Source organism: Canis lupus, chromosome 12, assembly GCF_048164855.1.
Source record: "Canis lupus baileyi chromosome 12, mCanLup2.hap1, whole genome shotgun sequence".
Classification (NCBI taxonomy): Eukaryota; Metazoa; Chordata; class Mammalia; order Carnivora; family Canidae; genus Canis; species Canis lupus.
In genome coordinates this window covers 59,385,517-59,413,438 of record NC_132849.1, presented here as the reverse complement: position 1 = coordinate 59,413,438, position 27,922 = coordinate 59,385,517, and the positions used below count along the sequence as shown (strand labels likewise).

Below are 27,922 nucleotides of genomic sequence, written 5' to 3'. Positions count from 1 at the left end.
CGTGCCCTCTAGAGCATCACCCCAACGTCCCCAAGCTGGCCAAGCCCCACGGCCTCATCTGCAAAAGGAGGCCACCCCTGGGAGCAGCAAAGAGACAGAGCCCAGAAGGCGATGGAGCCTCGCATTTCACAGCAGACACTGTTGCTTGGGTCCACTTCTGCTTGGGCTCGAGGAGCTTTCCGCATGTTTGCTTCCCCCTAATTTGCTTTGATCTCCCCGAGCTCTCGGCATCCCCCCGCCACCCGCCGCAGTGAAGTGCCCTTGAAGTCTGGAACACCCAGGAGCAGAGAGGTGCTCTTCACAGGAGTGTTTATAAGGCTAGCTCAGCTCCAGAGCCACAGGGTGAGCGAAGAGACACGGTGAGGAATCGCCCCGAAGCCCCAAGCCATCTTCCGGTTTGTCACACGACTTCATTTGACAACTGGGGCAGCTGAGGTTTTGGTCAAGGCCTCGGTAGAGCCAAGACCAGAAGCATCTAGAAATCACACCTGGAAACTGGGAGAAAGGGTTGCTTTTGGGATCCCTGGGTGGCCCAGAGGTTGAGCGCCGCCTTCAGCCCAGGGCGTGATCCTGGAGACCCGGGATGGAGTCCCACGTCCGGCTCCCTGAGTGGAGCCTGCTTCTCCCTCGGCCTGTATCTCTGCCTCTCTCTGTGTGTCTCTCATGAATGAATAAATAAAATCTTAAAAATAAATAAATAAATAAAATAAAGCCAGGTCAAGGTCAGAGTCTTCCATGCGCTGGGCCGCACAGAAGTCCTGGCCTGAGTTGACACATGTCGCTCCACAGGGCAGATCACTCGTCAGGCAGGACAAGACGAAGCGAGCCCTAACTGGGCCGTTGGCCTCCGCTTCTCTCTGGACCTCATCCACAGGCGCAGTGGCCCACATGCCCCCTGCCCGCCGGAAGTGAGATCACCCTCAAGGAAAAGCAAAACCACATGGTCCTTCCCCTCTCTTCCAGTTCCACCCCAGGAGCGGGCAGACTCCGCTCATCTTCCCATTCCTGCTTCAGGTCATGTCGTCGTCCAGCTGGGGAGCAGAATTAGAAACAGACATCACTGTCTGTGGCAGGGCAGGGAGGGATTTTCCCCAGGACCTAGTGTCCAGCGGCGCCTGGGCGGCTCCGTCGGTTGATCATCCAACTCTTGATTTTGGCTCAGATCATGATCTCGGGGTCATGGGATCAAGCCTCACGTGGCGGGGAGGAGGGGGGTGGGCCGTGCTCAGCAGAGTGTCTGCTTCTCTCTCTCTCTGTCTCTGTCTCTCTCTCTCTCAAATAAATGAATAAATCTTATCATGAACATCCACCAACTCAATGTTTGGAAGATGAGGGGATCCAGCTCTCCCAGTCCCCTGCCCCTGCCTCCCTTCTCTCCCCGCTGCTGGCACTGACCTGGTGAGACCCACCCCTGTCCTCCACCCCCTTAGGTGCCCGGCACAGGGGCCCGCCTCCCAGCAGCAGCAGCAGCCCGCTCACCCAGGCCTCGGCCACAGGAGCCCCAGCGATGGCCAGTGGCCGTGCCCGCCTCCCCCCCCGACAGAAGCCTCGGAGCTCTTCCCGACTGCCTCCTGCACCAACTCTCTCAGTCTGGCATATTGCATTCCCTGCATTTCATGATGCTTTAGCTTGATTTTAATTATCATTGAAAAATCCATATATACACATGGTAACAAACAAGTCGGAGCTTGAGAGGATATATAATGAAAGAGGAGCCTGCCCTCCCCTCTCTGATCCCACAGCCTGCTCCCCAGGATGCAGTTACTATCGAGAGCCCCCCTTTTCACAAAGGGCAAACACTTCACCTACTTTGCCATCCTTCCCTGCAACCGGACATGGGCATGTGAACAAGATGTGCGGGTGAGTTGGCCCATGGCAGGGGAAGGCGGGGCCAGGTGGCATCTGGAAAGCTCTCAATTACCAAATTAAAAAAAAAAAAAAAAAAAAAAGACAATTGCATCTGACACAGACCAGTCCCTTTCCTCATTCCTTGTACTTGGATGTGATGTGTGCAGCTATAGCAGCCACTTTAGGACCGACCGTGAGGAAGTAAACCTAAGGATTCAAAAGCCACCATGTTCCACGGAGGTGGCCCAGGAAAGAAAGAACCCAGGTCCCTGAAAACCTTGGTAAGAAGCAACAGCTTCCCTCCAGAGGTGGAGTTATATGAGAAAAAAAAAAAAAAACACCTTATTTATTATTTTTTTAAACCAGTTGTCGTTGGATTTTCTGTTCCTTGCAGGGAGGCCCATCCTAATCGACACAATATCCCAGCACCGTTTGTAGGTTCACTTTTATCCGGGTGGTTACATAATTTACTCACTGCTCTGCACTTGGTTTTTCTCACTCTGCAGTGTGTGTTTTCAGTGTTTCCACACCGATTCCTACAGGCCTGTTTTATTCTTTTCAAGACGCCCAGGGTATCCCATTGTATAATCCCCTGCGAATGGACATCTTCAGTGTCTTGATTTTTATCCCATTGCAAACGCCGCCTCCTCAAACATCCTAGTAGACGCGTCCTTACACACACGTGGGAAGATGCCTACACAGTAATTCACGCCGTTGTTTGTGCCGAAGGGAGACCAGCAGACCCGTCCCCTTGGACCCCATCCTTGCTGCCACACACTCCCTTGACCTCTGAGCGCTCCTTCACTCTCCGGGGCCCATCGTCACCATGGCTCCCACCTAGACTCCCCTTCTTCTTCACTCACTCCCCTGCCAGCCCTGACCCCTGGGACACCCACCACCTTGACCCAAGGGCTCCCGCTGACTGGTGACCTAGTTAGGGTGAGGAGGCCCTTAGCCTCCTTCCTCTGGGACTGAAACCCAGGCTTGCTCTAGGCAGCCCTCCCTGCAGCCCCCGCTCCCCCGGCGCTAAACCAGACGAGCCGTGGGCTCCTGCCCTGCTCCCCGCTGCCCTGCCCCAGCACCATTTCCAGAGCGCGCCCTCCCAATCCTCCCCCTTTTCTGCTCTGCTCAACTGGCCCCCCCCACATCGCTGGTGGAGGCCCACAGGAAGCTCAGTGAACAGCCACACCCCACCTACAGCCAGGCCCGGCCCCGGTTTCAACACCTGTAACCTCGGAAAGTCACACCAGAAACCCAACCTCATACCCCAACCCAAATCCCACTTTTCGACAGAAGCTGACAAATACCACTGTGGGTAGAGAAGGACGCACCAGGCCGAGAGACCCGATATCTAAGAATGTATGAAACGTGCTCTCCAGTGAGAGCAGACCGACCTCCCATCCCATCAGGTGGGACTACCTTATGATCTCCAGCACCCGCTGGAGTAAATGCCCATCACATGGGGCGCTCCGCCCAGACACGCGGGTCATATTTTCAGTATAAAGTTTAGTGCAAAAGCCCTCTTCTCTGCTCGCCAGGTCGCAGAGCTCATTCGGATCTGAGGCTGGGGCTGCGGAGTTCCTGCTGGCACAGCTGCCAGCACCTCTCTTGTTCTCTCCCCCACCCTTCGTCCCCAACAGCCAGCGGTACCTGAGCCCACTTGCAATCTTCGAGGCCATCGGGCTGGTCCCAACTTCACAGGCCAGAAAACGGAGTCCCTAAGAATCAGAAAGATCACATGGTCACTTAGTGATGGAGCCAGGGATGGGAATGGCAAAGCTGCCACTCTATGGGTCCCTCCCGTGTGCCAGGCACCTGCGTGCACCGCTCCCAAGCGCTCGCAGCCGGCCTTTGAGCGACGCAGTGTTGTCTCCATCTCACAGATCAGAGGCTGGAGGCTGCTGTTCGAGGTCACACACAGCTGGTGCGGAGCGGAACTTGGGGACAACCCGGCCACCTGCCTCCGTGTCCCTGCTCCTTTCACTACCCCGTGACGCCACTCTTAGGACAGGAGCGAAAACGGCAGGCCGGAGAGGAAGAGAGAGAGTGTGTGAAGGAGAGAAATGAGTGGCTATTATTAAACAGTGAGCATGCAAATAAAGTGCCTAAAGCAGAAGCCAGCAGGTGTCAAGTCAGGCAGGACCTTTCTTCTTAGGCAAGGAAGTGCCCCAAAACCGAGTAGACGGGAGTGTGTCCTGGACGCAGGAGCCAACGCGAAGGGGCTCTGGGGGGACCAGAGCTGGATGCACGTGAGCAGCAAAATAAGCAATGCAGCCCAAAGTTGAAAATAAAGATCATAAATAAATAAATAAATAAATAAATAAATAAATAAATATCTACATCAGCCACGTAAAGAAATGACTGAGTGAATAAACAACGGGGAGGATGCTAGATCATTTATGTCAGTACCAGCCCCCAAGAGGCCAAGGGAACTGGTCTCCTGCCGTGCCCGTGGGCTGCCTGTGACTTGTCTCCTAAGAGGACGGCATGGAAGCACGTGGGGTGACTTCACGGCAGAGACCGCAGCAGACCCTGCCTCTGCCAGGTGCTCAGGGCCACGTCAATAGCAGAAAGTAGGGCCGCCCAGGTGGCTCAGGGGTTGAGCGTCTGCCTTGGGCTCAGGCCGTGACCCTGGGGTCCTGGGATCGAGTCCCACATCGGGCTCCCTGCATGGAGCCTGCTTCTCCCTCTGTCTGTGTCTCTCCCTCTCTCTGTTTGTGTCTCATGACTAAATAAGTAAAATCTTTAAAAAAAGAAAGTCAGCATAAAGTACCTGATGGGGGTGTTCACTTCCCATGATGTCATGAAATGACACGTCACCTCTGTGGTCTTCCCTCCAAACCCTTAACCCCAGTCCAACCATGAGAAAAACATCAGACAAGCTCAACGTGAGGCGCGTTCTACAAACTACCTGACCTCAATCAAGGTCATCCAAAACAAGAAGAGTCTGAGAAACCGTCACAGGCCGGAGGAGGCCACAGGGACAGGAAACCAAATGGAAGGAGGGGTCCTGGAGAAAATCCTGGGGCAGAAGAAGGTCCCTGGGAACACTAGTGGAATCCCGATAACCCGTGGAGGTCAGTTGGCAGTGATGAGCAGACACGGGTGCCAGGTTGGGGCGAAAGCACTGTAGCTTTGCCACCTGCTGGGGGGGGTGGATCTTTTCTGCAAACGCACAGCTCTTCTAGATAAAAGGTTTATAGTCAGTAAATTGCAGAGATGTTTGGCTATCCCACCCCGGCATCCCACTGCTGGGGAGATCCTTCACATGTGGAACTCGGGGCCATCAGGGCCTGAGCATCAGGCATCCGATAGACGGTGAGTCTCCCGTGCAAGAGGCCTGAGGCCTGGTGCCAGGGTGAGGTCCCAGGGCTTCCTGGGAGCCCAATGGGATTCTAACCAAATTCTAGAGTGCTTAGAGACCCGAGCTGCATTGAACGGATCTCCCCCCTCCCGCCCTCTGTGCATTGTTGGCCTTCGGCATCTCCCACCCCTGCCTTGTAATCAGGTGGTTGCTGGGTTCAAATTTCCTTTCGGTGTGAAAATGCAAAGCAACCTGGGCAGCAGGAGCAGAGCAGGTGTCCTCTTTCATCCAGCTGGGGTCACTGTCCCCTAAGGGCTCCCCCCCTCCTTGTTCCCCTCCCCCAGTCCCTCCTGCCCCACAGAGGTCTCAGTCCTCATCAGGACCTGGCTCATCAGGACCTGGCTGAGCTCCAGGCGGTCAGCCCCCTGCCCCCTGGCCTCGGGAACAAGGGGGCCACGACGGGGGCCCCAGGAGGGCAGGCTGGCCCCCGGCCAGTGGGTCCCCAGATGCCATGCAACCCACACCTGAGCCAGGTAAGAGAATAGGTGTATGTAAACAGTATTTGAAAAAGAAAATAGCTGTACAAATACAGCGCTTGTTAACACAGGTGTTTATAGGTGGAATTATTTTTCTAGGGCTGCTATCTCCCGAGCTTCTTTGTGAGTCCCAGTTCACACCTGCAGGGACTTTCCTATTAGGTGAAAGCACAGAGAGGAAACAGAGAGTCCGCATCGACTTCGCGGAGCAGGAGGTCAGCAATCGGCTGCAGGCCCGGCTGGTTTCCACCCAGTCAGTCTCTTCCTGCTGGAGCGACTTTATTTTTTTATTTATTTTTCTTAACCTGCTCTAACAGGATCCGGCCCGTGCGGCGCTTCCTGCTCGGGGACGAAGCTGCTCGTGAGCGCCCGGGGCGGCCCCTTTCCCGGGCCCGTGGGCGCTGCCTGGGCGCTCCTGTCTCATCTCTCCTCTCTCCCCAGGGCGAGGCTCGCTATTTCTACTCCAGGGACGAGAAAACCAAAGACACTTGTCCGAAGTCCCGGAGCTCCTGCGAGGGGAGGATTCCACGCTGGGCCGACTCCGGAGCTTCAGCGGGAGGGGGCTCCGGCCGCGTCCCCGAGACCCGGCCCCGGGGACAGGGGCACCGCAGGTGGAGGCACAGACGCCTTCGGCCGCAGCTGCGGTTTTGTTCAATCTCGCGGAGGACGCAGCACCGTCAGGGTAGCAAGCAGCAGGTATCAAAGACTGTGGAAGAGAAACTTAGTTGCCACTGATCCGCACGCTTAAAAATGGTGAGGATGGGGATCCCTGGGTGGCGCAGCGGTTTGGCGCCTGCCTTTGGCCCAGGGCGCGATCCTGGAGACCCGGGATCGAATCCCACGTCGGGCTCCCGGTGCATGGAGCCTGCTTCTCCCTCTGCCTGTGTCTCTGCCTCTCTCTCTCTCTCTGTGACTATCATAAAATAAAAATTAAAAAAATAAAAAAATAAAAAAAATGGTGAGGATGGCAAATTTTGATGTGATGAGTAGTTTGCCATAGTTTCAAACATTTATAGAAGAGAGACTCAAGGGTCTGTTTGCCAGCAGCAGCAGGGACAGGGGAGGGGGGGGAGGACACCTGCGGAGGGTGACAGCAGCCCTGGCGTCGGTGAGGCCAGGGGAACGTGGCAGCCTGGGGGACACCGGGAGGGCTGTGTCACTGCTGGAGCCCGGCAGACTGAAGGAGCGGGGCCAGTGGACACGGTGACCCGCTGGTCAGAGGCCACCCGGAGGAAGGCTCTTCATGGCAACCTGGCGGAGGTGACCAGGGGCGAGCGGCGTGGCATGGGGAGGCCTCGCTCCCTAGGGTCCCCAGACATGCCTGGGAGGGGCCGAGCCTCCCACAAGCACACAAGGTGGGGCTCAGGCGATGCCACCGGCATCACTGCATCTACAACCCCTGAGGCAGACTTTATTCTTCGGTTTTAGCAGCAAAATCCTCCCGTCCATCTTGAAAAATGAGATTTCTAGAAGTGTTGCTTGAGAACTATTGTTCTCGGGACGCCTGGGTGGCTTTGCGGGTGAGCATCTGCCTTCGGCCCTGGGCGTGATCCTGGAGTCCAGGATCGAGTCCCACGTCGGTCTCCCTGCATGGAGCCTACTTCTCCCTCTGCCTGTCTCTCTCTCTCTCTCATGAATAAATAAAATCTTAAAAAAAAAAAAAACTGTTGTTCTCTTCCTCCTGCCTCTTGGACCTCCATTCACAAACCAGCTCCATTTCACAGATGAGGAAACCAAGGGTCAGAGAGAGACATGGGGCGTTCACAGGTGGGTCCGATGAGCGAAGGCTGGCCGGGGTAGAAGCTCAGGTGTCCTGCATCCCACGGTGGCTCTCCCATCCTCCATGACACTGGAAAAGGGGGGTCCCCGTGAACAAACAGGGGGTCTGGCCCTCTCCAAACTCCCTGTCTCCTCCCTGGGCCCCAGTACCTCTCTCCCTCCATGTGGCAGATGTGCCAAGGCAGGCGGGCACACGGGCCTGAGCTCCCATCAGAGGCCAGCAGCTGGTCACCCTGTCACTGGCCCGGAGGAGGGGCTTGGAGAGAGGAGGAACACCGAGAGAGGATTTTATCCTATTTTATTTTATTTTACTTTAAAGTTTTATTTCTTTATTTGAGAGAAAGAATAGAAAGGGGCAGAGGGACAGGGAGAGAATCTCAAGCAGATTCCTCACCAAGGTTACAAGCCCAACACGGGGCTTGATCTCAGGACCCCGAGATCGTGACCTGAGTCAAAGTCAAGAGTCAGATACTCAACTAACTGAGCCACCCAGGAGCCCCCCACAATCGAGAATTTTGAAGTTTGCCGAGGAGAAGCTGCAAGGTTTTCCATCTGCATCTATGACAAGTCCCTAAAAGATGGGACGTGCCGATAAATGAATGAGTAAAAGATGGGACAGTGGACACTATTTGGTGTCGTTCTGATTAAGATAACCTCACATTACGGTCTCGGACCCACTCTGCTACCTGGAAGTGATGAGAATGCTGGGATGTATCCTCACGCCCCGCCGCCACGCTCGAGACTGCGCTGCACACTGGCACCCTCCATGCCAGCGGCCTTGGGGGACAGCACACCCGGAGCTGAGGGGTACGGCAGCACCCCGTCGGCGGTGCCTCAATCAATGAGCGGATATTTGGTGAACCCTGTGTGCCAAGAACATGCATGATACAAAGAAATGGACCTTCCATCGAAGCTCACTATTTCCCCTTACTCTCTATCACCCCAGTGTGCAAAAGACCCCTTATACACACACCCGGACACACCAATTCACACACACACACACCCCGGGCCAGGCCCGAGGCCTCTCCTGCCGTGTGTGCAGTTGTAGACTTAGCCCTGCACACACATCCGGCCGCATCTTCGGACCCTGCAAGTTGCCCAAAGCGTGCTGCGTGCCCTGGGGGTGGCCACCCACCTGTCAGCACCTGAACAGGACAGGTGTCTCCCAGGTGAGAACTACCTCCGGCTCTGGCTCTAAGGGAGTGCCTCTCCCCTGCGCTTCCTGGCTGGGCAAACCGCGTCCCTTCCCCCGTGGGCTCCCCCCGGGGTGGGGGCCCACGCACCAGGCACAGCTCAGAGGTGCCTGGACACAGACAGGCCCGGGCTCCGCAGGCCAGGACAGCCTCTGACGCGCCCCAGGATTGCCAGGCAGCTGCCTTCTCAGTGTGTGATGGGGTGACACTGGCGCCCATGAATAATCATGAAATAAAGGGAGATAATTAATATTTAGCTTTGCCAGAGGGAAGCACTTGGGGGGAAACCGCCATTTAGTCGGAGGGGCGAGAGTTGTCAGCTGGAGGCCAGGCCTAGCGAGAGGGGCCGGCGGCAGCCCCAGGGCGCCCACGGCAGCTTGCTGGCGCCAAGGTGACCTCCACGGGGCGACGACGCGTGGAGTGGCAGAGGCACAGGCCAGCCCGCATGCAGGTGGGTCCCCCTGGGACCGTGAGCAAGGTCAGGGCCATGCCACGCTGCCCCTCGGAGCCCGCCCCGGGGTCAGCCTGCACAGGGCCTCGGTGGGGCGAGCCAGGGGCACCAGGGAAGCAAATGCCCTGCGACAGGCTGAGCCGAGAAGCCCTAGGCCCCCGCGTGACTGCGTCTGAAGGCAGGGCTCCTAGGAGGCTACTGGATCGGTGGCCTCAGGGAAGAGACCAGCGCTCCCCCCTAGTCACCTTCGCACCAGAACCTGGCCCTGCCGGACCTTGATCTGGACTCTCAGCCTCTAGAGCTGTGAGAATTTCTGCCGTCGAACCCCCCAGTCGCCAGCAATTCATGCCATGGAGGGCAGCCCAAGCTAAGACACCTCCACCTGCCCTCCCAGGACAGAAAAACCCTCTAACACAGCAACCCCCGAGAGGCCATCTGATTAGGCTTGAATACTTCCAGGGATGGGGTACTCGCTCCCATTCCTTCAGCTTTGGGACAGTTGAATGGAGAGAATTAGGGACTTTGGTCCTTGAAGTCTTGTGTTCAAAGCCCACCTCTCCTCCGTCTATACGGTCCCTTCTACCTGGGGCAGGGAGTAGTCGCACACACGTGCAGGCTAGCCCGGGACCTGAGCACCGAGACTCTGCCTCCTTCCCCCTGGGCACCCACGGCCTCCCCCAAGGCCTCTTGCCTCCCCACCCGCCGCCAACCACCACAGGCTTTCTCCTGGCCTTTAGCTGTGGCCTCCCAACTTCCCCTCTCACGGCCTCTCCCAGATGCACGCTCCACACTGCTCAGGGCCAGCTTGCCGAAACACCCTCTGACCTCACACTTGCCCATTGAGAATTGCCACCGTGTCTCCCCAGGCCTGTGGGACAATGGCGTCCTCGGTGCTTCATACCCAGTCCCAAAACTTGTTTCTGTGACATCTCCAGCCCCGGTGTGACCTCCCCTGGCCCAGCCCCACCCACCATGTGCATCGGCACGCACACACGGGCACACTAGAGGTATGTGCACATGCACTCGCATGCACACACACACACACTGCACCCACGTGTGCGTACACACACACACACACACACCCTCCAGCCACTCTGTCTGCCGGTTGCTCCGACTTCCAATGACAGTGTGTCGCTGCTGCCCTGGCTGTGTGACCCGTGACAAGTCACCCTCCACATCTCAAGTCTCTGCCCATCTGTAAAATGGGAACAATCAAATCCTCTCTATCTATCTCCCTGGGGTTTCTGAGCTCTCAGTGGAAGGATGGGGATGAAGTCTGACGCAGAGTCTGGCATGTGTAAAGATCTCAATGAATGTTGGCTGCCTTCTGTCCACAGAAAGCCAGGGCTACCTCTTAGAGAGCCCTACATTGGGGCAGGGGAAGCGGGAAAAGAGAATGGAAATCAGAGGCAGAGGGAGGGGAAGGCAGCCTGGAAGGTGCAGCACTCGCCACCACGGGATAGAACGGAGCTGTCCTTCAGAGCCCCGCCGACACAAACCCTAATTATCCTTCTGATATTCAGATTAAAATATTTACACAGCAAGCAGAGCTGAAACAAAAGCCATAATAATTTTTTAGACTAATTTGTTCCATCTGAGAACAAAAATCCAAGTTGTCTCAATATGAAAAGGATAGAGGATAGGTTTTTCCTCTCCGCTCTGGAAAGATTGGAAGGCATAGTAGCACCGCTGAGGAGGAAAGGACCAGCGTCCAGTGCTGGGGGGCTGCTGGCTGTTCCCAGTGCTGGGCTGAGTCCTGGCTGGTGGGCCTGTGACGGGGGAAGAGCCCTCCTCCCCCCACCCCGAGGGCTCATGCTGGCCTTCATCCAAGGGAAGGAGAGAAGGGTCCCAGCAGCGTCCCCTCCTCCATGGCTGATGGCACCCATGGGGTCCGCACAGCTCCCTTCGCCTGGGAAGGAGCACAGAAGACACCCCCAGAGGCCGAGAGACACGGGGTGGGACAGACTGGGAGGCACAGGGAAACACAGACAGGAAAGAGGCTGAAAGAACGAACTACAAATGAAAAGGCACAGGTCTAGGGAGGAAAGAGGGAGGGACGGGGCAGGGGGGAGATAGGAGGGGCCAGAGACGGGCCTGACTGGGCCTACTTTACCCTCCCCCCTCCTGCTCCAAGGAAAACCAGCCTCCCCTTTGCCAAGTGAGAGGTCAGCAGGTCAGGCCTAGCAGTTCAGAGAAGTGTTTGATTTCTGGCCAAGACAAGGAAAAGACCAAAGTGCCCTGAAGCCCTTGGTCCCCCCCGCCCCCACCGCCAGAACCAGGCAGGGTGGGGCCGCAGCCCATCCCAGGGAAGAGGACCAACGTGGCCGAGGCCTCGGACCGTCTCCTCAGTGAACTGGCTGCTTGGCCCACTTTGTAATTCCCACGCCCCAGAAAGCAGTGGTCTCAGAGGCCTGCCCCACTGAACACCCCCACCCCCGGCCTGGACATCATCCGCTGTCCTTCCCAGGCACTAATCACAACTCAGGGCAGCGGTAAGATCGGCAGCTGGGGGCAGAGACAAATCCCAAGGAGACAAAGCCCAGGTCATTCTCTGTCCGGTTCCTAAGGCTGCCGCACCTGCTAGACTCAGCCAGAGGAAGGCTCTTCACTCAGAATCCTGGTCCAGCTGGAGTGGGACAGGGAGGGGACAGGGATTGGGACCCGAGAGCCGAGCAGGAGCCCCAGGGCCCCGTCCTGGAGGCTGAGCGTCGGCATCTGGCCCGGGTGTGCGTGGTCAGCTCGAGGGAAGGGCCACGGGCCACACAGGGAGCCAGGCCCGGGCCGCAGGGCCGTGAGGGGCTCTGCTGGGGTGACACAGAAAACCCTGGGAGCAGAGCCTGGCACACATGCTCCGCAGACCACCAGCAGCCAGGGGAGAGAGTCGCCCTCACAGCCCCAGAAGAAACTGACCCTGCCGACACTTTGACCGTGGACTTCCAGCCTCCAGACGCGCAAGACAGTAGCTCTCTGCTGGCTGGGCCACTCAGGTCGCGCTGCGTTGTTACTGCAGCCTCAGCGACAGACGCAGCTGCCCGGGAGCCGTGATGACACCTGTTTTACTGAGGAACGCCTAGGAACTTTGCCAAGGTTGCATGGGCCAGAGCGGGGCCCCTGTGGGGAGCCCAGCTGGGCTCCAACCTGGCCGCTGGGGCGGGTCTCACCTGCGCGCCGACCCCGCGAGCTGCAGTATGTCACTCGTCTCTTGCCCTGAGTGGGAGGCATCCAGTGCAGACCAGCTGGGAAATGCACTTGACCCCTGGCCATGGTCATTCCCTGAAGAAAGAGCTGAGTCAGGGGCACCCTGCCCTCCGCGGGGTGGAAGGGGAGCCGGAGGCCAAGGGCCTTCTGGCACTATCTCAACAGGCAATCAGGAACTAGTTCCCCAGCTACCAGAGCCCTGAGAGATTTCTTCAACTTGGGCCACTTCCCCACTCTTTCCCCTTTCGTACCCACCCTCTGCCCTGTGTGGTGGCTGATGAACCCCTGACAGCAGCAAAGGTCAGCCCTGGGATCCGCAGCAGAGGCTGGAGCCGGAGGAGGGCTCCACCCGCCAAAGGCCAGTCTGGCCCAGAGGGATGGGGGGAAGGGGGGGGCATGCACCCAGGCCTGGAGCCACCAGGGGTAAATGAAACCTCCCTCCATGGGGGACCCAGGGGCCCCCGCCTCGCCAGGGTCAGTCCTGGGTGAGCGCCCAGGCGGGAGCGACCTCAGACTGTGATGTTGTTCAGCTGGCCACCTCGGGTGGGTCCCTAACCTCCCAGCTGCTTCCTGACCAAGATTAGGACACAGGGGGGAAGATAAGATAACGGAGGAGATCCCACCCGGCCCTCACCTCGGGCCTGGGCTCTGCCAAGTTGCTCACTCAGAAGGGTGACGTCCACTGTGCCTTGGGAAGGTAAAGGGGACGTGGGTGAGTGCAAAGGGGAGCTCGGTGCTCCCCGGAACAGGCCGCCATTCCTCCCAACCCAGGGCCCCTTGCCGGCGGGTGCGCTCGCGCGCTGGGGTGGCTGCGTCCGCGTAGTATTTCCGAACCAAAAACACATTTTTTACATATGTTATTCCCCACCCCGATCCTCGCAAGCAATCCCACGAGGTAGAAACTGTTGTGTTAATACACAGATGGGGAAACTGAGATTGGGGCTGGCTCAGGAAAACTGGGCCAGAATTCAAACCTGAGGGACTCCCAGAGGCGCCCCGCACCTGCCACAGGAACCAGCCTCGGGAAGGGGCCCGGTGCGAGCAGCGCCTAGGCCACCTGGGGGGACGGGCCCCCACGGAGCTCGCACGGCTCCCCCGGGCAAGCAGAGCCAGCCCCGCTGTCAGAGCCCCCTCCTTACCTCTAACCCAGCCCGTCAGCTGCAGCCTGAGCCCGTTTCCTGTGTTCCGTCCAGAGCAGAAGACAGAGAACCACCCACTCAACACCCATTCTGTAAAAACCCTCGTGTTCCTGCAGACGTAACAGTCATCCTGCAGGCTAGCTTCCCCCAAACTTCCCTCCTGCTTCGAATCCTCCAGCCTTTACCAATCTCTGGGGGCAGTGGTCTGGGGGCGGGAGGCAGGGGGGGTGCAGAGGGAGCCCGCTGTAGACGTGGGCAGGCGTCCTCGGGCTCCCGCCCTCCCGGGTGTACGGGAGCCACGGTCCATGGAAGACAGAAGGGGACAGGGGACAGGCTGGGACAGGCAGGCGGCGCACGGCCCAGGCCCCGGGAGCCCAGCGCTGCTCTGCCTTTGGCCCTGCTACCTCTGCTCTCCTTCCGTCCGATCCACAGTTCCCCATGGTCCACAGGCCTCCAGAACCTCCCTGTCCGGCCAGCTGCCCTCCCCATCCAGACCCGGCCCTTGCAAAACCTGCCGGGTTCCCAGCTCTCCATCCCCGTGTTACGCCGCCCGTGTCGGGTGGGCACCGGGAGGGTCTGGTCCACCCAGCTCGGGCCCTGGCAATCGGGACACATCTCCCTCCTGTTTTCTGATGGGAACACAGGGACGTCTGTCGCTCAGAGCAGAGCAACGGCCTAACCGAACTCGAGATAGCTGCCATCTATCACTTCCCTGCAATCTGCAAGCTTGTCACTCCGCCTGCAAAGATTAGATTAGGGGGAGCCGGGTCATCAGAAAATCCAACTTGAGATACCTAATATCCGGTTCTCTTTTGTCCGAGACCAGCCTCACTGGCACTTTTGCAAGTGTAGAAACAGGGCGGGCAGGCCTCCCCTCTGCGCGAGTCCTCGCCCCCTCGGCCCCCACACCATTAGCTCTTGTCCAAGGGCCTTGCAGTTTTCCAACTTGACGGCCCAAGCCTTTGGGGTCACCCCACCGGCCGGTCCCCGCCGCTGCCCCTGGGTGTTCTTGAGAGGCTCACAGTCCCTCGTCTCTTGCTTCTTCTTTGCCTCAACGGCAATAAAAGCCACCACCCCTCACCCCAGTCCTGAGGGCCCTTCCCCGGAACTGGTAATTGGATAGGATTTGAATGGTGAGTGTGTCCTCTTTGCATTTCACACCTGGCGGTGTGAAACTAATGAAGAAATGGTCTCTTCACAGAAGGCAGCAGAGCGGCGTGCTGGGCTGGGGCCCTACAGCCGGGTCCCACCCTCTGGGAAGACATGCCAGCCAGGTGGCATGGGTGTCCCCTCCCTGCCAGCACCCCAGGGGCAGCCCCGGTCTCAGTCTCAGGGGTGGCCAAACCCCGCCACCTCACACAGCCCCTGGGCCATTCTAGCTGATGTCTCCAAAGCCAAAAGTCCCCCAAGAAGTTTCCGTTTCAGTCTGAGCTCCAGGGGTGCCATGTCACAATGTGTTTCCTAAGCTGGCGCTCCTTGGGTGCGGTTGAGGCCGCAGAGGGTCAGGGACGCTGACCTGCTGCCTGCACCCCCTGACCGCACCTCTCCATCCCTGGCACGAGGGCCCAGGTCCTCGCTCCCGGGGCCAGCCTGGGGTGTCTCAGGGGCTGTCACCTGCAGCCCAATGCCTGGGCCAGACGAGAAGGGTGAGGAGGCCAAGGAGGCTGGGTCCTAAACCCGAGGGCACCCCCAGTCAGGATTTCAGGACGGTCCGGGAGGCACAGGGTGGGCGTTCAGGAGCCATCGGCGGCTGCTCTGGGAGCTCCCACAAGGGGCCGCTGCCCAGGGCCTGGGCTCCCACAGCCTCGGAGGAAAGAAAGAACCCCGAGTCCTTAGCAGAGAGAAGACCTGGCCAGAGGGGGCCCGGACATTCATCGTCGACGGATCCCAACCCTTCCCTCTGCGGCTGACTTTGTCAAGTCTCCTCCTGCCCCAAACCTACTGCAGGTGAATGCCTGGGAAGTTTAACATTCTGGGGAAACATCACAGCTGTGCTCCCTGGAATCACTCGTGACCCCCCTTGCTTCTCTCCATCTGGCTCCACGGGTCCCTCCCCTTCTCCAGCTCCTTACCCTCCTCCCTCCCTCCCTCCCTCCCTCCCTTCTCCCCCCTCCCTTCTCTCCCCCTTTTCTTCTCTCCTTCTGTGCCTGGGGGGGACCCCTACTTTCATGGGCCCTCTCCCCCAAATGAACGTCTCAACATCTACAAATATTAACTTCATTAATTTGGGGAGGATTTATCAGTGCAGAGGTTAATTGTCTCTCCCTGACATGTTTTTACTGAATACATCTGGGTGACAAAATTAATTTCCTCATTAGCTATTTTTAAAAGTGGAACAAGCTAAGGGGGAAATTGGTGTGGGGAGCCTGCCATGTGAGCTGTCCCGGCCTCCAGGCGGCCCCAGGCTCGGCCCCAGGTTACCCTCCCAGGGCTGCACGCTCAGCCCCAGGACCGAGAACCACCAAGGTCAGGGCTCAGGCGGCGCTGCTTCCAGGGGGAGACCCGAGGTCTGAGTTCTGGGGCGCAGCCTGGTCTCTGCGGTGCCCAGAGCCTGAGGGAGAGGAGGCCTGGGCCCCCGCTCGGAGCCCGGACCCGCCTGGGCTGCTGCAGGCCCCTCCCCCTCCCCCTGAGGGTGCCTCCTACTTGGACCCCCCAGTAATGGCTCTCTCAGCAGAGGAAGGCCAGCAGATAGAGACCGAGATACGCCAGAGGAGCCCAGGCTCCACGACCTGTGCTGCTGAGCCCAGAAAGCCAGACCAAGTCACTCTGCCCCCGAGGAGCCAACCCCTCCCTCCACGTGCTTATGGCAGCAGCTTCCAGCCCAGACGCCCCCGCAGAGGGACAGGGGACGGTGGGAACCCCTGCACTGAGGGTTGCTCAATCTGTGGCCCCCGTTTCCTTGACCATGAAGGACTCTAGCTGCCCCACTGCCTTAAAGCCTCTGGAACCGGAGGCTTCCCTCATTCCCATTCAGAGGGCCCAGGAACCTCCCCACCACCAGACCCCATGGCTGTCCCCGCCCATCTTCACCCTCTGTAACCTGCCCCCCAACCTTCCAGAGTGACCCTTCCCCTCACTCTAGGTCCATTTTACCCATCAGTGCTGCCTGCCCAGGACAGAGGCCACCAGAACTGAGAGACCCAGCCAGCTGCAGAGTCCAGAACCCCACTGAGCTGAGCCGGGTACGCACCCCAGCTCCTCCCAGGCGGCAGGCCAGCGCCCTGGGCCTCATCCTAGCAGAGGAGAAAGGCCACGGATCAGACCCTGCCATGGGCCACGGCCAGGCCAGACCCAGGAGCCCCTTCCTCCAAGCCCTGACCTCACCGGGGGTCCAGCTCCAGGCTCTCAGCCCTGTCCTCTCTAGGAAATAAGGCAGCCTGGGACGGGATGCTGATACAAATCCCAAATCTCCTGTTTCTATAAACTGAGATACCGCACACACGCGCGTGCACGCGCACAGGACGCTCCCCAACGGCCGCTTCTGACCTAGCCCGGAGAAATTACCATGTGCAATTCCAGGAACAGGAAAAACCAGACCTAGGGAGCTATCTGAATGTCACACGCTGTCAGCCTGGGGCAGGAAGAGGATGGGCTGCCGGCACCTCCCCTCCCAGGCTTTTATCTCCCTGCAGTTGGGCCTGCCTTTCTCACGGCCACCTCTTCCTCCTGAGGGCAGCAGCTCACCTCGGGCAGAAGGATCCTTGGCACCGGTCACTCGGCCCTTCCCTAGGCTTGCTGCTCGGCAACCGAGCACCCACGTGGCTGTGCGCCGAAATGACAGAGGGGCCCCTCCCTGCCCGTTGCGGCAGCAGGAGGTGATCACACATACAACGGGACGCACAGTCACATTCCCAGCTGTCCTCCCCACCCAGCTCCAATCTGCCTTCCGTCTGGGAGACCATCTCCCTCCACCTGTCTCCCGCCATCCCTCCCGGCTTCCAGCCTGCCCGGCCCCAGGGGTTCCTGGAATGGGAATTCCAGACCTTGCAGGGGGCAGGAGTCTGGAGAGGAAGTGGGATGATGGGCTCCTGGGCTCCGGCTTCCCACAAGCACTGCAGCCAGCCTGGCCTGGGGATGGGGGCGGGGAGAAGGCCTCAGGGCAGCCCAGGGTCCTGATGCTGAGCCCGAGGATGGAGGGAAGACTTCCCAGAGGGGATGAAAAGGAGCTGGGTTCTGAAGGATGAAGAGGAGTCTGCCGAGCTGGTCAGAGGGGAAGAACGTGCAGAGGGAGCAGCATTTGCAGAGGGCCTGGGACTTGAAAAGGGGCCTGCCTTGCAGGGGAGCTTGAAACCGCCCCGCACCGTGAGCACGTTCGCTTCAGAAGGTCGAGGAGGATGGGCCAGGGGTGGAAGGAGCCCCGGCTGTTTCTCCACATCAGTGCTCAGCAGGAATTAAGCAGAAGAGAGGCAGCCTCCAGCTGTGGGTTGGGAAGAGCACTTGGGGGCAGAGCAGAGGCCAGCCCGGAGCTGTGAGAGCCACGGCAAAGCTCAACCTCAAAACCGGGGAGCACTTCTCATGGCACTGCTTCCCCTAAGAAGCACAGTGCAGGTTGTGTCTGCATCCGGTGGATTCTCAGAAAACCTCGGGGAGCGCGCTGGAAGGTCTCTCTGGTCCTTGGCACCCTGGGTCCGACCCGTGAAGTGGTTTGCCCGCAAGGTTTTGTGGAACCAGGAAAGTTAGATCTTGCCCTGCTTTAGAGATGGGGAAACCGAGATAAAGGGGGGCTGCGTATCAGGAAGCCCGTGCCCGTGCCAGGAATAGCGCTCCCATCGCCCCGGACTCCCACACCGGGACCACACGCTTTTGATGTGGGTGCGGCAGCTGCACGCGTTTTCCTGCGAATGCACCTGGGTTGCCTGTGTCACCTCCAAATGTGGGCATCTGGGTGCTGCGAGGTGCCCCCACCTGAAACGTCGCCTCCCCCCGCCCCCTGCTGAAGCCAGCAGACAGTGTGCAAAAGGCAAGGCAAGAAAGAAGACCCCTCAGAGCAGAGCGGGCGCCGGCTCCGTGCGGCTGACATCAAGGCCCGCGTTCATGGAGCTCATTCGGGTCTGTCCCCATCCACGGCCCGGCCCCGTGCAAGGATCTGGTGACAACAGCGGCCTGCAGGGGATGGCTAGAGGCCATCCCCGCTGAGGCTGCTTGAAAGGGAAGGGGGTGGAGACGGGGCTTTGCCCAGCTGGTCCTGGGGGCGGTAGTGCTCCCCAAGGGCTCACCTGTCCTCTCCGGGCCTCCCAGATCTGCCATCCGCTCCCCAGGCTGGAGTGGGGGGGAGGCGGTTCTTGCCTTTGGAAGAACAAATCTTGGTCAGCTCATTTCCTCAGCTCAGCCAGCAAGTGTGGGGAGCAGGTCACCAGAGCGGGGACTTCCAGAGCTGATCGCGCCCGAGCGTGGTGGGGATTGACAGCCACCACCACCGCCCCCCGCCCCAAGCAGCGTGGGTTTCGAAAGCCAAGGTTTTCTTGTCTTCTGAGCCCTGTGACTTTTTGAAAGGGAACAACTGAAGCATTGCTTGGCAATTTTTGTTCTCACTCCAAAGGCACGTTGCTTTGGAAAGTGGTCAGATTCTGCATTTGTTGATTTTAGAATCCAAAAATATGGCAACGGAGAAAGGGGAGGGATGCTTTTTAGGATTTAAGATATTTTCTCAGACACATTTGAAACATGATTATGGCCCAAAATATTAATGGCAGGTGGATCTCCTGCTCAGCAAGGAGCTTCCACAGGCCTGAGCGTGTGTACTAGGCATTTCTGGGGTGGTTACAGTGTTCTGCTCACGTCACCCACCAGCACCCCATGCCCTCAGATGTAAAAATTATCATTGTCCGTATAGTGTATAGGGAGGGCTGTGCCAAGCGCTCTGCACACATCACCTCATTTAAGTCTCAAAAGAATCATAAAAGGAAGTGTCATTAAACCCATTACACAGATAAGAAAACAGAGGCTTAGCACAGAGACCTGCCTGAGCCCACCGCACTGTTCACTGTCAGAACTGGGATGAGCCCCAAGCCCCCCAAGGCCATTGCCGGGAGCCCCCCCCACCACCACCACCACTGTACCATCTCCCCTTTCTCCCTCTCCTGCATCTAGTTTCCACCATGGATGAAACAGTCCCCATCTCACCCCTTACTCCACTGAGCCCCTCCCCACTCCTCCCCAGGCCCCTCCACCCCGCCAGCGTCAGATTCAGGAGCTTCTCCGGAGGAGGTGGCATCCTTGTTGTTGAGAGTGGCTCTGGGTCCCCTGCTGTGTCTAGCACAGAGTGTGCTACCACGAGGGGGTCGGCATGCGTGCACGGGAGGAGCAGTTTCATTCTGCACCGGGGCGCTGTTTTCCTTCTTCACAAGCCACATCTATGAAGAAAATTAATAAAATCTACTGCCGAGGCCATGCTTGAATGGCGGGCGGGACCCCCTGCAGAGCCAGGTAAAACCCAGCTTGCCCCGCGTGGAGCCGGACGGTTTGCATTTCACGCACAAGGTTCCCAGTGCCTCTGCCGCTGGTCCTGGCCTTGCCCTGCCACCCATCCACCAATGCCTGCCTCTGATTCTTGACCTCATCCCCCGACTCTTGACTTCATCCCCCCAACTCTTGACCTCATCTCCCAATTCTTGACCTCATCCCCCGATTCTTGACCTTATCCCCCGATTCTTGAGCTCACCCCCCTGACTTGACCTCATCCCCCTGACTCTTGATCTCATCCCGATTCTTGACCTCATCCCCTGATTCTTGATCTCATCTCCTGATTCTTGAGCTTACCCCCCGAATCTTGACTTTATTCCCCGACTCTTGACTTCATCCCTCCCAACTCTTGACCTCATCTCTCAATTCTTGACCTCATCCCCTGATTCTTGACCTCATCTCCTGATTCTTGAGCTCACCCCCCTGACTCTTGACCTCATCCCCTGATTCTTGACCTCATCTCCTGATTCTTGACCTCATCCCCCTGACTCTTGACCTCATGCCCTGATTCTTGACCTCATCTATCGATTCTTGATCTCATCTTCTGATTCTTGAGCTCATCTCCCAGATTCTTGAGCTTATCCCCCAGATTCTTGAGCTCACCCCTGCGATTCTTGACCTCATCCCCCCAATTCTTGACCTCATCCCCCCGATTCTTGACCTCATCCTGGAGAAGAGCTCAAGGCAATTATAACCCTTCACTAAATGCTCATCGGTGTTTTGGACTACTTTGAACCTCTGGTCCAGAGCATAAAAACAATTAATGGGCCCATTCTAAGTGCTCTATTTGAAGGAGTCATCTGTTGCAGTGGGGGATTTTCCTCTGCATTTTTAGAAATGCCAGGAAATAAAATTCTCAGTGTGACTCCATTACCCTCATCTGGGGCACTGCAAGCTCACCACCGTTACACCTTCAAGAGGACCTGGGGCTCCCCGTGAAAGGGGCGAAGCGCAGCCTAGGGTAACGCTCTGACTTCTCAAACCATGATACCATTTATTTTGGCTTGGGCACATTCAAATAAAAAAGAAAAAAATCCCTTATACCCCACACGCGCGTGCACACACGCACATACACCGGCTTTCGGTTCACAATGAATGTGTGGGTCTTTTCTGTGTCTCTGTGGCTGGGTCGCTGGGCCTGGGGGAAGGCCCGGGGGACAGAGGTGGGGCGGTCCCCGCGCTCCGCACACCAAGGGACGGGTCCCCTGCACCCTGCCAGCCCCGTGGCTGGTGAATCACGAAGCCCGTGTCCTTCCCCAGTTACTGTAGCTCACGGAGCTGACTGAAAAACCAGTAGCAGCTGCAGGAAATGGGTAAGAGCACTGACCACAGATAAACTGTAGGACGGCACGGAGCAGTGGCGGAGAGACTCCGGGACAGGAAGTGGCGCGGGCAGGCCGCAGCCCCACGCCCACTGGTGGGCCACTCCCGCCGGCTGCACCCCCCGATTGTGCCCCGGGGCCCACCGCCCGCGTGGCCAGCACGTGCACAGCGTGGCCAGGGCCCCCAGCCACCCCTTCCTGGGGGTCAGAGGGAGAAGGAGGCCCCAAGGAAGCCCCTGGCTCGGGAGGTCCAGGGCCTCCTGTTGCCGGTGGGGGCGGTGGCTCTGGTCATCAGGCCCCGGGCCGTGCACTGCAGGTCATGCTCTTGCACCTCCTGGACCAGGGTCCCTGCAGGCAGAACAGCCACCTCTCAGGAGGAGGGGGCCAGGCACACGGAAAATGCAAGAATGCAAGGCGGGAAGTGCTGCATCTGTAAGTTACAGACCCGTGTTTTCCAATACCCGCCCCCCGGCTCGTCAGCCAGGTCGAAGGACAGACCCTCTGAGGTTCACGGTGACAGTGGGCATCACAGCCAGGCACCGTGCCACGTCCTGCCCCACCCCGCCCCACCAAATGCCCACAGCCCCGCCGGACACTAGGTCAGGTTGGCCCCCACCGTACAGATGAGCAAACTGAGGCTCTGGGGATGAAGTACGCCTTGCCCCGGGTCGCAGGCCTTATAAAGGGGCAGCGCCCGGATTCACGACCGACTGGACTGCATTTAAATATCCTCCGAGCACAGGGAGCCGCGAGGTGTGGACGCGAAGGACAGAGCAGATGAGCAAAGCCTCTGGCTGAGGGCCTGCGGTCCGCGGTGACGCCGTTGGCCCAAGCAGCCCAGTGAGATGGGGCCCAACATTTCTGCACCCCAAAACAGACACAGGGGTGCTTCCAGGGGACCTCCAGGGCAGGGCGGTGAGCCAGGCCCCGCCAGGCCCTCACTTCCCTGTGCCGGGCTTCCTGACGAGCTGTGGTGGGAGCTCCAGGGTCCCCACTGGAACTTGGGAACCGAGGGTGGCCTGGGGGGAGGGGTTCCGCCAAGAGGGGCTGACCTGAGCCCTCCTGGGGCCCTCCTCAGGCTCTCCCTGCAGGCAGCGGCACCCGGGGGAGCGGGCGGGGGCCCCGCGAGCCTCCGAGAGGCGGCCAGGTGCACCTGCCCCTCTGGCAGGAGCGGCCCCCTCTGCTGGCACCCGGGCCATCGCTCGGGGTAGCAAGACAGGAGTTCAGCTGGGCGACTGACTCACCCTTGTTCCTGGAACTGTCTGAAGGCGGGAGAGGATGCTGTGGGTAGGTTCTAACTGTATCATCTGGGCTGGGGCCGGTAGCAGATGGTCCTTACAAAAAAAAAAAAAAATACTTCCATGTGGGCCTAAAATAGCACAGCACTCACCATCAGCTGAATGGGGAAATGTACGGGCCGGTCCGTCACGTGGGGGCGGCCGCGGCGGGCGGCAGGTTGGCCACGGGCACGGCGCAGGCTGCAGGGCAGAAAGGGGAAGCCCACCGACCGCCCGGCCTCGTGGGGGGCAGCTGGCGACGCAGCCCCGCTCGAGCCCCACGACCACCCCGGGCCCCCTCGAGCCTCTCACACGCACCCGCGACTGACAGAGCGACAGCAGCACGCAGAAGCCAGGCCATGGGACCGCCGAGTCCGGGTCCCCCTGGGCCCTGGGCAGCTCCCCTTCCCTCGCCTCAGTTTACTTATCTATAAAATGGAGTGAACAGAGCAACATCCTACGGGGCCGGGCCGGGCAGGTGGAGGGTCTCTTACGACCCCCTCTGGGCCCATGCTCGGGGGAGGGGACGACAGGAAAGGGGCCACAGGCTGGGTGGCAGACAGCGCTCAGAAGGGTGGCAGGTGGCCCCTCCTGCCCGTGCCCCCAGAGCTCCGCGACCCCGGGGCCTGAGACAGGGTCTCGGGCGGTGAAGACCCCCGGGTGCGGAGCAGATGGGCCGCTCCGAGGGGCCCCGCGCCGCTGCCCAGCACAGAGGTCTCCCTGAGATGGAGGCGTCCCCGGGGTCCCCTGGAGACGAGCCAGGCGCCGGGCTGCTGGGTGTTTAACAAGTGGCTCCGTCGGAGATTGATTTAAAAAATCGCTGATTTGTGCCCACTTGGGGGATGCAGAGGCCCCCAGCACGGCCAGGTGCTCCGCCGTCCAGCACCCACCCGCCCGCTGCCCCCGAGAGGCCGGCGGGGCAGCGGGAGGCTCGAGGGCACACGGGTCGGGGAGATGTGTGGACGCCGGGGTTGGCCTGTGGGTAGCTGCCCGGTGTGGCCGCGCGTACAGGCGCCGGGGCTCCCGCGTGCGGGGTCAGCCGTGGCACCGCCGGGCAAGAGGGCCGTGGGGTCGTGGCACTCGTGTCTCCGGGAGGGCCGGGGATGTGGCTGCGGTGACACCCGTGGGGGCGGCTCTGGGCTGCAAAGGCCTGCTCGCCCCCCACCAGCCCGAACCGGGGCGCCGCAGCCCCCCTGCTCCCGCCCGCGCTACCCTCCAGCACTTCTTCAAAGGGCTGTCAGGCCGCCTCCGCTTCCTGTCCTCCCGCCTGCGGGGCCACCCGGGCGGCCACCACGTCAGCCCTGGCCGACGTCACCAGGGGCCCCGCTCTCCACGTCCAGGCCGCGTTTCTCAATCCCCCTCTTACTCAACCCTCCCGCCAAGGGGCCCGGCTCCCTGTCCCTGCCTCCCTGGCCCCATCTCCCTGTCCCCATCTCCCTGTCCCCGTCTCCCTGGCCCCGTCCCCCTGGCCCCGTCCCCCTGGCCCTGTCTCCCTGGCCCCGTCTCCCTGGCCACGTCCTCTATCTGTCCCAGGCCACCCACCTCCGGGTGCCGGAGCCTTCACTGGGGTGGCGGCCCCCCTGCCCCTCTGTGAGCGCAGCGCCTCTCCCGCCGCCCAGCCCGGTGTCCCCGGCCGCCGCAGCACCACGGGGCCCCCTCCTCCAGCGCGGAGCCCCGAGCCTCCCGGCCACCACTTCCTGAGAGGCCGCCGCCCCGTCTCTGCCGCACCCGGCCTCCCGGCATCGGCCGAGCCGTCCACGCGTCTGCCCTCCCGCCCCGGCGCCCCGCACTCCGTGCAGCCTCCCCCTCCTGTCCTCGCGCCGCCCAGGTCACCCAACACGGAGCAGCGGGGACACGGACCGCATCCCCTCGAGGGCTGGCATGCGCGCTAGCCTCAGCCCACCCCCCTGCATCCCCCCAACCCCTCTCTCTCCCTGCATCTCCCCCAACCCTCTTCTCTCTCCTCCTACCCTCTCTCTCTGCATCCCCCAACTCTCTTCTCTCTCCCCCTACCCCCTTCTCTCTCCATCTCCCCCCAACCCCCTTCTCTTTCTCCCTCTCCCCCTCTCTACCCCCCCTCTTTCCCGCCCTCTACCCCTCACCTCTCTCCTTCCTTCTCCCCCCCACCCCCAGAGCAGTCTTCCTCTCCTCTGCCCCCAGCACCCACCCCTCCAACCCAATGCCCCACTCTTGCTTCTGATGTCAGCCTAATCACGGCTTTCTCTCGGGAAGACATTCTTTCCCTCCTGCACCTCTGCCCCCCACTCCCCAGGAGGTGTCTCGTATTACCCGCCTCTGACCTTCCGTACCATTTTCTTCGTAGCTGTTAATAAGTCTGGAATCATTGACTTACGTGTGTGGTTAATTAATGTTTATCTCCCCACCCCTGGGGGCTGGTAACTGCCCCTTGGGAGTGGCCCATCAGGAATGGCACTGCCTTCCCCGGGGCATTGTCTCCATTGTCTCTGAGCTACGGGAGGCCCAGCCCACCTGCCACCTGGGCACTCCCAGCCAGGGTGACCATGCAGAAGCCCCAGGACGTTTCCACCACCTGAGGCAGGACCCCCATCCTCCTGCCCCAGACGGTGGGAGCCCCTAGGTTTACCCTGCCCCCACGGGTGGCCCAGTGCACCGGGCGTGTTCCGAAAACACACGTGGATGAGCGAATGGCGCCCCTGCCTGTGGGTGTCTGAACAAGCCCCACTGCCTCCAAGGCAGGTGCTAACGAGGGCCTTGCAAGGGGGGCTCAGGAGGCCACCTCCCTGCAGACGGTCCCTTCGTGGAGCCTGCCCAGAGCTCAGCAGGCAGGACCATAGACAGACCCCCTTCGTCGTCTCCCCGTCTACAGTGCTCAGGGCCCAGGTGACAAGGTCCATCCTCGCTTGGCCGTGTGCCCAGGAGCAGCAGCCGGTACCTTCTCTCTGCTGGTCAGGATCTCCTCCTTCTCCCTCCCCGGGCCTCCTTCCCCATCATCCAAATCCCTGTCCCTTCAACCAGGTTTGGTGAACTTTCACTGAGTCAGCAGAATTCCCATTGGGCTCCAGGTTTTCCGTCCCTGCAACAGACAGCTGTCAAAAAGTCCCCTTGGGTCACAGGGGCCACCCCAGCAGGGACTGCCATGTCCCCCCTTTGCTGCCCTCTGCCATCGTGTATGTGTGTATGGCCAAGCTACTGTCCTACATGTGCTCACCCCGTCAGTGTAACGATCGCTTCTGGGCACCTGGGTGGCACAGTCTGTGAAACATCCCACTCAGGTTATGGTCTCAGGGTCATGGGTTCGAGCCCCATGTCAAGGGCCACTCAGCAGGGAGTCTGCTTGTCCCTCCTTGTCTGCCCCTCCCCCTGCTCATACATGCTCTCTCTCTCTCTAAAACAAATAAATAAAATCTTTACAAAAAAAGGATTGTTTCACACCTGAACAGGTGCTTGGCCCTTGTCACACAGTAACCAATAATTCCACATGTCCCTGGCCACAAGGAGGTCACTTCTAAGCCTCTTTCCCTCCTCATCCACCTGCTTTCTTGAATCCCTAATCCCTTTTTCTGTGTCAAGCACTCTGCACAGTTCTGGAGACACTTCAGAGTTGGGAAGAGTTTCTATAGCTGAGAACAAGTCAGAGGGCAGAGGGTTTCAAATGGAAAGTGAGGGTGTAAAGTACAGACAAGACGCCACAGAAGCTGCAAGCGGGAGAGGTTAGCATGGGTAGAGCAGTGTACCAGAAGTTGTAGGAGAGATCGCATCAGGCCCACCCTCAAGGGACAGACAATAACAACAACGGCAGCTAATGCTCACTGAGCCCTGACAATGTCGCAATCAGTGTATAGGAGCTGCCTTGGCCAATCCTCACAATCACGCCGGCACAGGTGTTATCCTTGCTCGCATTTTACAGATGAAGAAACTGAAACACACAGAAGTAATTAGCTTAAGGTTGGGCAGCTTGTAGATGGCAGAGCCAGGACATGAACCCACGCGGTCCGACGCCAAAAGTGCTCTCCGACATTGCCAAGGGATTCGGGCGTATGAGCTACCTATGGCTGTGTAACAAATATCCCCACACTTAGCAGCCTGACACAACATCCGTTTGTCATCTGGCAGTTCCTGTAGGTCAGGAATCAGGCGCTGGCTTAGCTGCTGGCCTCTCTTGAGCTGCAGATAAGATGACAGCCATCCTGGGGGACCTGGTGGCTCGGTTGGCTAAGTGTCCCACTCTTGGTTTCCACTCAGGTTGTGATCTTGAGGTCATGAGATGGAGCCCCGTGCTGGCCTCCTCCATGCTAAGCATGGAGTCTGCTTCAGACTCTCTCTCTCCCTCTGCCTCTCCCACTCCTGCTCTCTTTCTCAAATAAATAAATAAATCTTAAAAAAAAAAAAAAAAAGATGAGAGCGTGCATCACCTCAGGAGGAGACTAGGGAAACACTGAGTTCCCAGCGCACTCTCGTGGCTTCTGGCAGGCCTCAGGTCTCCGCTGGCTGTGGCTGGAGACCTCACATCCTCGCCTCGTGGGCCTCCCCACGGGGCAGCTCACACCGTAGCAGCCACTCCGCTCAGAGCGAGGCAGCGGAAGAGAGGGACAACAGGACAGAGGTCACAGCCGACTGGTGCTCCAGTCACGGAAGTTGCATCTCATCACTGTTGCTGGTGTTTGCTGTCTACTCACGAGAGGCAAGTCGTCAGGGTCCGGGCCATGCCCCAGGGAAGCACACGGCAGGGTATGCCCACCCGAAGTGGGGTTGGGGGCACGCCCAGGCTGCCCACCTCTTCGGGCTAGTAGACGACACGGGCATCCACCAGCAGCGTCAGGTGTGAGCTCATTATCTGTCCTTTGGTTCCCTGAAATCCTAACCGTGTGTTCTTAAGAAGAATAGCCTCGGAGTGAGCTAAAACTTGATTCCCAGCCTGAGAGAGTTCTTCCTCCTGTTCTTCCCAGAAACTAAGTGCCAAAGAAGACGAGCACTTCTTAAAGATCAGCGGCGCGCTCGGCTATGTAAGGAAACACAAGTGTATTTCGCTGGCGTTGGGCTAAAAACTTGGCAGCAGCTTCCACTCCCACCCCCTCGCCATACGACTTCAGCTGGTCCCCCTAGAGTGCTTCTTTCTTCATCTTTCCCTGAAGAGACACCCCAGTGGTTCCAGGGCTAGAGTTTCTCCTCCAGTCATTTCCGAGCATTGCCATCAGTGTCACCTTCTGAGAGCCCCTACGCACACAGGCGCCGTCACCCCTCAAAGACCACCTGTGGCTCCAAACTCAAGTCCGGAGTTCAAGACCTTCTATTGTGCAGCCCAAACCTGCACCCCACACAACCCGGGTGCTCCGGGTAAGCTGGTCCACATGCTTTGAATCTCCTGCTTCCGTGCCTCTGATCGCCCCACTTGCTAACCCTTGCATGATTTTCCTGCTCCTCTTCACCTACC

The 27,922-nt window shown here is 59.3% G+C and overlaps 1 long non-coding RNA gene across 16 annotated transcripts in view; it reads right to left on the bottom strand.

The window, feature by feature from the left end:
- Positions 1-27,922, bottom strand: part of LOC140601793 (uncharacterized) — a 277,650-nt gene that overhangs the window by 222,826 nt on the left and 26,902 nt on the right. For 4 of the 16 annotated variants that reach the window (XR_012004874.1, XR_012004870.1, XR_012004873.1 and 1 more), the window contains one exon: positions 3,499-3,566. This is a non-coding gene — a long non-coding RNA (uncharacterized lncRNA). Of the gene's footprint in view, positions 1-3,498; positions 3,567-3,663; positions 4,130-8,153; positions 8,331-12,272; positions 12,456-13,448; positions 14,216-17,132; positions 17,214-18,664; positions 18,993-22,476; positions 22,567-24,051; positions 24,167-27,922 lie in introns of those variants that run through there. The other 12 variants (XR_012004878.1, XR_012004890.1, XR_012004887.1 and 9 more) reach the window with 9 other exon arrangements.